Raw genomic sequence first — 8,096 nt, 5'->3', positions numbered from 1 at the left:
TGAGTGCAGGAGGTTTGGGGCTCAGGAGGTGTTTCAGGGTCCTGGATACGGCTGGTGCAGCTCCCCGCAAGCGATGACATGTCTCTGCTGCTCCTAGGTGGAGGCATGGCCAGGCAGCTCTGCACGCTGGCTCCGCCCACAGGCGCCACTTCCACAGCTCCCATTGGCATCAGTTCCCAGCCAATAGGAGCTGTGGAGCCAGTGCTCTGGGCAGGGCAGGGACAGCACACAGAGCCCCTGTGGCTGTTCCTCTGCCTAGGAGCAGCAGGGACATGTCGCCACTTCCAGGGAGCCACGCGGTAGTGAGCCAACCCGACTTTTAATGGATATCAGAAATGCCAGTTTCTCGAGCTTTCCGGTTAGTAAAGTGCCGGATAGCACAGCTTTTATTGTCATTTGAACCTTCTTTTTCCTTGTCTGTTGTATTCGTGGGTCCTATTTTACAGGGGTTCTTTGCACCAGAAGAAAAGCTGAAACCGTTTTTTAAAAAGTCCTGAATAAAAAGGGTCTTGATCTAATTTCTGTGTACCAGTAAATTTCTGGTGATATCTGAACTTTTTCTCCATTGCTTCACACCACAAGAAATTACACAGTCACCACTCTTTAAAGCACATCAGTCCCAATAGACACTCTAGCTTGATTTGCTCTATCAGCCTCTTCTTTGTTGCCCCTTGCACCTATTTTCCTTTATTTATTTACTTACTTACTTGTTTAGGCATTTTGTTAAATTTTAAAATGGCTTTCTAGTGCTCAGGTACACTTTATAAAACGTAACCGACATCACTATAGGACAATATTCTCAATATAAAGGCATGCTCAGAATGTCATCCTACTTTGTAATATTTTAAAATATCACAAATTGTTTGCATAGTTACCGAGCTGCCCCTTTTCCTAACAGTATACCACAAATCCATTATATCAGCACCAAAATCAAGTCCATATATCCATGTCCCATGAGCTGTCCTACACATGCTTAAGAAAAAAGTGGGCTCAAAAACCTCACTCTGGAACTCCCTCCCTCTATTTTTATATAAGGCGCTTAACACTTTGATATACAAGCACCAAACAAAATCCCCCCTGGAAGGAGATTGAGAGCACACGGCAATTCTCCCATTACTAAATGCACTTTGTAACTAAATACTTTTCAGTCCCTATTACTAGTCATGGCTCCATAGATAAGATTGATTTGAATTTTTATTTGAATTTTGCACTTTGAATTTTCCACTTAGATCTGCATGGAGAATACAGCAAATCCTCCGCAACATTACAACACTACCTCTCTGGACAGGAATGATTTTTTTGAGAGTAGAAAAGTTATTCCATTAATTACTTTGAGTTAAACAAGGAAAAAACAAACAAACAGGTCTATTAAGAAATTTAGGACCCCGTATCAGATCATTTTTTGGTCCCAATTGAGCCCAGTAATAGAACGACAGATTCTTCAAACTTCCTGTATACTGAAATCTCATGTATTGGTTTCATTTGAAGAATGTTTGAATGTTAATGGTGGGGTTTTTTCCATTGTTTGTCATAAGTGAAAGGTTTTTTTCAGCATGTGCTGACAAGATTGTGTTCTACAGAGAATGCCTCATAGAATTGCCCTCTTTCAAAATGTCTGCCATTTCCTATTGTTCTCAGTATGGGTGAAGATTCTGGCTACTTTTAGATGTCCAGGTGCACATAAGAACATAGGGGGAGACCATCTTCCCTGATGGCACCTTAGTTTCACACTCATTGCTTCCATTGACCATGATGGAAAATAGGCAGCTAAGGGGAGATATGATTCAGGTCTATAACATTATGACTGGTGTAGAGAAAGTAAATAAGGAAGTGTTATTTACTCCTTCTCATAACACAAGAACTAGGGGACCACCAAGTGAAATTAATAGGCAGCAGGTTTAAAACAAATAAAAGGAAGTACTTTATCACACAATACACAGTCAACTCCTTGCCAGAGGATGTTGTGAAGGCCAAGACCATAAAAAGGTTCAAAAAAGAACTAGATAAATTCATGGAGGATAGGTCCATCAATGTCTATTAACCAGGATGAGCAGGGATGTTGTCCTTAGCCTTCTGTTGTTTTGCCAGAAGCTGGGAATGAGCAACAGGGGATGGATCAGTTGATGATTCCCTGTTCTGTTCATTCCCTCTGGGGCACCTGGCATTGGCCACTGTCGGAAGACAGGATACTGGGCTAGATGGACCTTTGGTCTGACCCAGTATGGCCATTCTTATGTTCTTATGATGCATCTTAACTGAGGTCACCTGTTGCCTCATTCTCATTGAAAATAATGGGAGATGGCAGCCATTTTGGAAGATGGTACTGCTGCATGGAATTCTGTGCAGAATAACATTCTTCAGCCTCTGCTAAAAAACAATCTTTCAGTTTTAATGAACAATAGACCAATAGAAAAAAAAAGATAATTAATCCTAAAAAGCACCCCAACACCCTGATCTACTCAGCAAAGAAGACAACAGAGGGCAACTCAGTGGTTGATGTGCAGGGAAATGTAGGACAGAAAGAGGTAAACTGGCCAGGAGCCTCTGGCTGTTTTGTACTTCTCCGGAGTGGGGTAAAGCAGCTGTCATGTACTGGTGACTCTGGCCCTAAAAACAAATACAAAGTCAGGTTAATATTACATATCTTCAAATGATTAGAAATATCACATGGTAACAGTCCATTTGGGTTTCTTGTTTATGTTTCATGAATTAAATCTTTAATTTAAATAAACCCACAGAACTCAAGGAAATTCCTAGGTAAAAAGTCTGTTAAGATGATTCTTAAGTTAGTTGACAAAACATTATAGAGAGTGTGTGATTATCCCTCCTATCCCCACTAAGCATGACAAATCCAGGACATTCAGAGTTAAAGGTTAAACTTAAAAGAAATCCAAACATGTTAATTTCTAGAAATGCAGTTGGGCACTTGAATCATCTTAACTCTACTCTGTAGTGACATGATGAGGAAAATAATGAAACAATCTAATGTGTCTTTAAAAATCAGTGTAATCTAGGGTGGGACCACAGATACTTATACACTTAATCATATTTGTAAAGCGTAGCATCACTACAGGGCAGAGTTTAGGTTGTTTGTTGGGAAATTAATAAACTTGAAGTGTAAGTGTGCTAATAAATGCTTCATATCTGTTTATATATAGATTCTGCTCTGGGTGTTACTGGGATACACACAGCTGGAACTACAAGAATATTGCACAAAAGGAAGAAACTCTTTGCTGTTCCCTGTTATGATGGAGAAAAGACATTAGCTTCCGCAAATGAAGGTATATTTTAGAGAACCGAATGTCAGATCTGAGTTCAAATTTGGGTAATTCCTCTAGTTGATGGCTCTTCTAGGATCTTTTCAGTGTTTCAATAATAAAGTCCGGTTGATCTCATAGGAATTTTTTTTTTTTTTTACTCTTTTGACTTCTTGAAGTCTGAGCTTTCTAGCAAATAAAAAAAGGAGTTTGGTTACTGTCTAGGCGATGCAGCTTGGCCCACAGGATTCTATATTGGTACTTGATTGGCCTTAACTTCTCTCTAGCAGTTCTCTGAAAATGTTTTATTCCCAAAGAATCCTCTCATTTTGAGGTGGCTCTCTATTGAGAAGGTTAACATTGTGCTTCAGTTCACTAGCTGAACTGCAAAAAACATATTTATTTTAATTTAATTATATATTGAAACAAGATCAAGCAGAATGTCCTTTTCCTGAGATGGACTGAACCACGGGAGAAGTCAGTTCTGCATACAATTTGTCAAATTCTGCAGTCAGCTACACCAATCTAAGGGCTTGGCTACACTTGCGAGTTAGAGCGCATTAAAGCAGCCCCGGGAGCCCTAGCTCACTACCCATCCACACTGGCAAGGCACGTAGAGCGCTCTGACTCCAGGGCTAGAGCGCGTCTGGTACTCCACCTCAGTGAGAAGATTAACGCTTGGTGCATGTCGGCTGGAACGCCGGGGCGTCAGTGTGAACGAGGTGTTGCATTACTGCACTCTAATCAGCCTCTGGAAACGTCCCATAATCCCCTTAAGTCGAGTGGCCACTCTTGTCATTGTTTTGGAATCACTGCAGGAATGCCGATATGCCCTTTGAAAGCTCCGTTTCTGACAGCCGGCTGCTTATCTGCTCCGAGACAAAGCAACCATTACTGTGGAATGCTGTGTGAGAGAGAGAGGCGCAAGGGGGAGAGGGGTCTGTTGCTGTCTGAACTTACAAGACAGCATGCTGACATGCTCTCGGCCCCCCAAAAACCCCACTCTCTCTCCCAGAGATATACACAATACACTCCCTGTCACACTCCACCCCACCCCCCTCATTTGAAAAGCACATTGCAGCCATTTGCAGGCTGGGATAGCTACCACAATGCACTGCTCTCTGTGGCCTTTGCAAGATCTGCCAATGTGGCCATGCCAGTGCGCTTGCAGCTGTCAGTGTGGACAGATTGCAGCGCTTTCCCTATTGCGCTCTACGAAGGCTGGTTTAACTCACAGCGCTCTACATCTGCAAGTGTAGCCATGCCCTTACTCTAGAATAACTCCATAGACTTCAATGAGTGCCTGCAGGATCGGTTCCTAAAGCCAGAAATGTGGTTGATTCTATTATGATTTAAACTTTGAATAAGTAAATGATTAAACTCAGCAAAAGTATAGGCTGGACTGAGCAGGCAAAATTCTCATGGACTCTCTGGAGATGTAAATGATGTTGGAAGTTCAACTTCAAGTCTACATTGGTCACAAAATGGGTATAAGTGGCTTTGTGTTAGTCTCTGTGGGCCAAGCTCACTGCTCCCCCACAGGCTCCTCTCAGCCCTCTATTCTCTCAACAAGCTCCCTGGGTGCCCCCACCCATCCCCCTCTAGTTCAAGGACTCCTTGCAACCCGTCACCACTGTGTCCCCCTGTCAGGGTGTGTGTGCGCCCCATTACCCCTTTCCCACATGCTTGAGGTGTCCCATTCCTCCATCCCCTGTATACCAGGTGCTCTGTGTGCCTCCCCCATTCTCGCCCATCCATTCTTATTTGTCTTCTTGCTATCTGGGAGCGAACTCATTCAGGGTGTGAACATGTTAAACTCGATTGGGAGGATGGAGAGAGATGAACAGGGGTGTTCTGATGCTGGAAGGTGTTAATGGAATCAACCAGTTCTTTATCTATAGACAATTACAGAAGGGCTTGAAGCTGTGGCTCTGCTAGACGGATGACAGGGACTCCATGAGTATGTGTACACACCAAAAATGGCCTGTGCTAGCTGACTCAGGCTTGTGGGGCTGAGGCTGTGGGGCTATTTAACTGTAGTGTAGACTTCTGGGCTGGAGGTGGGAGGGTCCCAGAGCTCAAGACTGAGCCCAGAAGTCTACACAGCAGTGAAATAGCTCCACAGCCTGAACACGGTGAGACTGAGTCAGCTGGCATGGGCCAGCCACGGGTACCTAGTTGTGCAGACATACCTCATGTATCGTTTTCTCATTGCCCTCAAAATCAATAGCTTCCTGTCCAACTGATGCCTAGAACATCCCTGAAATTTCAGACTTGATCAGCCGCAGTGTTCAAAAGTTATCCCATTAAAGACAGACAAACGGAGGTCATTAAGTTGAATGTAGGGCCTGGCAAGCCCAGCCACATACTGAATATAGAATATAGATATCTTGACAATACAGAGAGGCCCTAAACCAGACTTAGGGTATGTCTACACTTGAAATGCTACAGTGGCACAGTTTGTGCTGCTGCAGTGTTTCAGAGTAGACACTCACTGCAGCAAAAGAACGGGTTCTCCCATCACTGTAGTTCATCCACCCCCACCCCCCAAGAGGTGATAGCTAGATTGATGGCAGAATTCTTGCCTTGACCTAGCACTGTCTACACCAGGGGTTAGGTCGGCATAGCTGTGTCTCTCAGATGATATGAATTTTTCACACCACTGAGAGACGTATCTGTACTGATGCAAGTTTTCATTGTAGAACAGCTCTTAACTCCCATGATACTCTGTCTTCCTCATCAAGATAGGAGGCATGGTGCATCCTGGGAGATGTAGTTAGCCCAGCCTATAGATGAGGATGGAAGTTAGAGACATTGAATCTACAATGAGGCACTACAGCAATATTTCCAAATTTTGGTTTCTGGGTTTTTTTCCCAAAAACTTGTCCTGGGACATATCTTGTCTGCACCTACTGGCTCCCACCAACATTTTTATACAATATTACCTATTACCGTGGTTACAAATCAAGAAGACTTCTGTCTCCTCAGTGCTGTGGGACTGTTGTATTGAAGCTCAAATATTTGACTGAGAAAATAAATAAATTAATGTCCAGCGAGAAAGGGAAGGAGGAGAATCGTATGTTAAGTACTTATATACATATAGTTTATTTATTTATTTATTTGCTAGATATCTTAAATCTGCATCAGGAATCAGAGACGCCTCCAGATCCAGGGGAGGAAGATGGTTTAAATCAGAGGCTGGAATCAGAGATGCAGCAAGACCCAGAGCCCAGGCAGAAAGATGATTTAAACTGGAAGCAGGAATCAGCAACTCAGCGAGACCCTGAACTGGAGGAGACAGACCTTCCCAAAGGTATTACCTCTTATTTAGAGTCAGAGAGGTTAAGGCCAGAAGGGACGACCAGACGCAACACCAACACTATCAAGTCACCAACACCACCCAACACCTGCACACTCTTATTTCCCTCCCATCTGTACTTGATTTAACATTTATTCTGTTACAGTTCTGTTAAATTTAATCTTTTAAGATCAGCCGAAGAGGATGCAATACAAAATGTTCCTTTGTCTTTGCAGATTAAAAAAAAATAAGTACAAAGGCAAAATCAATTACAAATCGTTCTGTGCAAAGTCAGAACATTCTGAAATTATGGCTCACACTGCAATGTTAATTTGCCGATTTTGTAAAACTGAATAAATTGAAAATTATGAATGTTTAACATTTAGACTGTTTAAAAAGTTACACCATGTTCGATGTGGTTGAGATAAAATTACTAAGTGAATCTTATCATTGAATTTTCCTGTTTTGTTTGTTTTAAATTGTCAAAGGGTCTACTCACCACAGTTAGTTCCTCCTTCTGGCCACTCTGGGGATTAGGGGCAGGTCTTCACTACCTGCCAGATCGGCACGTAGGGATCAATCTATCGGGGATCAATTGATCACGTCTCATCTAGACGCTCCCCGTTGACTCCGGAACTCCAGCTCGTGAGGGGGGGGGGGGGGGGGGGGGAAGGGTGACGCGCGGGGGGCGGGGCAAAAAAAAAAAACCCTTCCTCCGCAAGCGCTGGAGGGAGGCCCGGGAGACGCAGGGGAAGTGCGGGGCCGGGGTGAGTAACAGTCTGGCCTGGTCCCGAGCAGGCAGGACTCAGTTGGGTGGTAGGGAGAGGAGGAGGGCGGCCCGCGGGGCCAGGCGGCGGCTGTTCTCATCCCCGGCCAGCGGGACTCGGGAGCAGCCGCTGCTGCAGCTCCCACTGCCGCGGGGGGAGGAAGCGGCCATGGCGCTTGGCGGCTGCGGCTCTGGCGCCCCCGAACCCCCCGAGCCGGGGCCTGCTGCGGGGACCCAGCAGCGCGCACGCTGCGCCCAGCCCAGCCCCTGGCCAGTCGCGTCTGGGCTGCTGCCCAGCTGGTGCTATCGCGCGGCGGCCCCGAGTGGGGGCAGCAGGCCCCAGCCCCCCCGTCCCGCTCGGGTCCCGCAGGGGAACGAACGGGGCTGGGCTGCTGATGCCTCCGCCCCGGGGCCGCCGCGGGATAGCACCAGCTGGGCAGCAGCCCAGACGCGACTGGCCAGGGGCTGGGCGCAGCGTGCGCGCTGCTGGGTCCCTGCAGCAGGCCCCGGCTCGGGGGGGTTCGGGGGCGCCGCAGCCGCCGAGCGCCATGGCCGCTTCCTCCCCCCGCGGCAGTGGGAGCTGCAGCAGCGGCTGCTCCCGAGTCCCGCTGCCCGGGGGTGAGAACAGCCGCCGCCTGGCCCCGTGGGCCGCCCTCCTCCTCTCCCTACCACCCAACTGAGTCCTGCCTGCTCGGGACCAGGCCGGACTCTTACTCACCCCGGCCCCGCGCTTCCCCTGCGTCTCCCGGGCCTCCCTCCAGCGCTTGCGGAGGGA

At 46.5% G+C, this 8,096-nt stretch overlaps 1 long non-coding RNA gene across 1 annotated transcript; it reads left to right on the top strand.

The window, feature by feature from the left end:
* Positions 1–3,109: 3,109 nt before the first annotated feature.
* On the top strand, positions 3,110–7,171 carry LOC135980253 (uncharacterized). Its single transcript, XR_010597411.1, has 3 exons — positions 3,110–3,281; positions 6,385–6,570; positions 7,044–7,171. It is a non-coding gene; the product is annotated as an uncharacterized LOC135980253 (long non-coding RNA).
* The last annotated feature ends 925 nt before the right edge of the window (positions 7,172–8,096 follow it).

This window comes from Chrysemys picta, unplaced genomic scaffold, assembly GCF_011386835.1.
Source record: "Chrysemys picta bellii isolate R12L10 unplaced genomic scaffold, ASM1138683v2 scaf2402, whole genome shotgun sequence".
NCBI classification, from domain to species: Eukaryota; Metazoa; Chordata; order Testudines; family Emydidae; genus Chrysemys; species Chrysemys picta.
This window is presented reverse-complemented; position numbering and strand designations above follow the sequence as displayed.